This window comes from Gossypium raimondii, unplaced genomic scaffold, assembly GCF_025698545.1.
Source record: "Gossypium raimondii isolate GPD5lz unplaced genomic scaffold, ASM2569854v1 Contig00054, whole genome shotgun sequence".
Taxonomy (NCBI): Eukaryota; Viridiplantae; Streptophyta; class Magnoliopsida; order Malvales; family Malvaceae; genus Gossypium; species Gossypium raimondii.
Genome location: NW_026291213.1, coordinates 12,501 through 16,076, shown reverse-complemented (window position 1 = coordinate 16,076; position 3,576 = coordinate 12,501).

Here is a 3,576-nt window from a genome sequence, read left to right as displayed (position 1 = left end):
TTCCTGGCGTGTTCGACGATCCATCCCCGAGGTATCCCTAATATAACGGTCATCATGGTGAGTCATGTGCAGTCCCTCCTCAATACCAAAGGTAGAATTCAAATATCATTATATGTTCGCACTCCAACAATGAATGAGTTGTCCCGCCCTCCCCAATCCAAGGGTAGAATTGATAGCCAACAATGGATGAATCCTCCTGCCCCTCCCTTTCAACAAGAGCCTCCAAAGACCTTGGTGGCTTGATGTGGGAGCCTAGACACCATCCAGAACCTTGATGCTTGGATGTGGGAGCCTCGAGCACATCCAGACCTTGGTGCATGGATGTGCGAGCATCGACACCATCGGCAAATTATGCCCTGGTTGTGGGAAGCCCTAGACCACTCCTGACTTTGGCAGTTATGATGTACGGAGCTCGGACACCGCTTCAACCTAGGCCCTTGGTCGGCGGAGCTCGAGCACCACGGCATTTTGGTGCTTGGATGTGCGGAGCCTCGAGCACCATCGGCACCTAGAAGAGGTCCGCATTTCATAGTCGAATGTTGCCCGGTAGCATATTGACGAAGTTTTTTAGCTCTTTAAGGGTAGAGATCCGCTGCCTCGGCGTGCCCCCTCCGAGCCGAGGTGGTGCGTCTAGCCCCCATGGGGTCGGGTCGTTCGCAACGACTCACCACGGGGTGAGTCGGTCGCCGGCGGTGGTGGCCGGGTGACACTTTCCGCCGGTCAAGCCTGTGCCCATAGAAATGTAGCCAACGACTCCAAGACCAAGTTCCCTATTCGGGCAAAGATCTCTTGGGTGGCTTATGCATTGCTATGGGCTCGAGCTTGGCTTGCCCTTTCGCCCTGTCACGTTTAGGGACGCCTTGTGCATCCTGTCGGCGACCACACGGTGCCTTGGCCTTGCAAGCCCTTGCCCGCATTCGAAACCGCCCGCGACCCTAGTACCAAGTCCCTTTGACGGCAACGGCCCACTGGGGGGTGTAAGTTGAGTTTGTAGGCTCGGTCTTGGCTCGACCAAGTCCCGGTGGGACTTTTCCCCTCGTAGTTCTCGTGCCAAGCGGTTGTGGTGCGCCCTCGTTCGTTGTTCCTTCCGCTCCCCTACCATTCGGTTGGGGGCTGTTGGGCGGTGTGCGGGCGCTACTACTAGTACGCAATAGGCATATGAGTGGCGTTTTGTTGTGTGTATTGGCAGGCTCCATGCTACTCGCATCGAACTGTCGATCCGCACTCCTCTTCATTAAGTCCCCTTGTTGTAATCGAACTCAAGGTGCGATCGATCCCGTGGCTGCGTACCTAAGCCAGATGGAATTATGGATGTGTTGCCGTCCTTCTCCATCCCGTGCCCTTCGGGTGCGTGGTGGACCTCAATCGTGCCTTGTGTCCCGAGTGCGCCCCTTAAATCGGCGTGGCCTCGTCGGTGCACTGGTGCTCGATCGTGCTTTCGGATGCGGAAAATATTTTGAGAGTAGGGTTCAGCCCTCATCTCTCGATGCCTATGCATTTTGTCTCTGACACGGACGATGCTCGTGCTCGTTATGACCTCTTCGTAGCTCACGGGCATGTTGAGGGCTGCGCAAGGCCGACGTCGCGGAGGAATGCTACCTGGTTGATCCCGCCAGTAGTCATATGCTTGTCTCAAAGATTAAGCCATGCATGTGTAAGTATGAACAAATTCAGACCGTGAAACCGCGAATGGCTCATTAAATCAGTTATAGTTTGTTTGATGGTATTTGCTACCGGATAACCGTAGTAATTCTAGAGCTAATACGCAACAAACCCCGACTTCTGAAGGGATGCATTTATTAGATAAAGGTCGACGCGGCTTTGCCCGTTGCTCGATGATTCATGATAACTCGACGGATCGCACGGCCTTTGTGCCGGCGACGCATCATTCAAATTTCTGCCCTATCAACTTTCGATGGTAGGATAGTGGCCTACTATGGTGGTGACGGGTGACGGAGAATTAGGGTTCGATTCCGGAGAGGGAGCCCGAGAAACGGCTACCACATCCAAGGAAGGCAGCAGCGCGCGCAAATTACCCAATCCTCGACACGGGAGGTAGTGACAATAAATAACAATACCGGGCTCTATGAGTCCGTAATTGAATGAGTACAATCTAAATCCCTTTAACGAGGATCCATTGAGGGCAAGTCTGGTGCCAGCAGCCGCGGTAATTCCAGCTCCAATAGCGTATATTTAAGTTGTTGCAGCTTAAAAAGCTCGTAGTTGACTTAGGGGTGGGTCGGCTGGTCCGCCTCACGGTGAGCACCGGTCTGCTCGTCCCTACTGCCGGCGATGCGCTCCTGGCCTTAATTGGCCGGGTCGTTCCTCCGGCGCTGTTACTTTGAAGAAATTAGAGTGCTCAAAGCAGGCCTACGCTTGTATACATTAGCATGGGATAACATCATAGGATTTCGATCCTATTGTGTTGGCCTTCGGATCGGAGTAATGATTAACAGGACAATGGGGCATTCAGATTTCATAGTCGAGGTGAAATTCTTGGATTTATGAAAGACGAACAACTGCGAAAGCATTTGCCAAGGATGTTTTCATTAATCAAGAACGAAAGTTGGGGGCTCAAGACGATCAGATACCGTCCTAGTCTCAACTATAAACGATGCCGACCAGTGGATCGGCGGATGTTGCTTTTAGGACCCGCCGGCACCTTATGAGAAATCAAAGTCTTTGGGTTCCGGGGAGTATGGTCGCAAGGCTGAAACTTAAAGGAATTGACGGAAGGGCACCATCAGGAGTGGAGCCTGCGGCTTAATTTGACTCAACACGGGAAACTTACCAGTCCGCATATAGTAAGGATTGACAGATCGAGAGCTCTTTCTTGATTCTATGGGTGGTGGTGCATGGCCGTTCTTAGTTGGTGGAGCGATTTGTCCGGTTAATTCCGTTAACGAACGAGACCTCACCTCGCTATTCAGCTACACGGAGGTGATCCTCCGTGGCTAGCTTCTTAGAGGGACTATGGCCTTTAGGCCAAGGAAGTTTGAGGCAATAACAGGTCCGTGATGCCCTTAGATGTTCGGGGCCGCACGCGCGCTACATCGATGTATTCAACGAGTCTATAGCCTTGGCCGACAGTGCCCGGGTAATCTTTGAAATTTCATCGTGATGGGGATAGATCATTGCAATTGTTGGTCTTCAACGAGGAATTCCTAGTAAGCGCGAGTCATCAGCTCGCGTTGACTACGTCCCCGCCTTTGTACACACCGCCCGTCGCTCCTACCGATTGAATGGTCCGGTGAAGTGTTCGGATCGCGGCGACGTGGGCGGTTCGCTGCCCGCGACGTCGCGAGAAGTCCACTCGAACCTTATCATTTAGAGGAAGGAGAAGTCGTAATAAGGTTTCCGTAGGTGAACCTGCGGAAGGATCATTGTCGAAACCCGCCCAGCGTAACGACCCGCGAACGAGTTGCAAACAACACCGGAGGTGGTGCGGTGCATCTCGCCTCGCCACCCCCGTGTCTCGGAGCGGCCAGTCTCGTCGTCCCTCCGCCTGTCGGGTGGGGTGAGATGTCGGATCAACTCTTCGAGGCAAAACGAACAAACCCCCGGCGCGAATCGCGC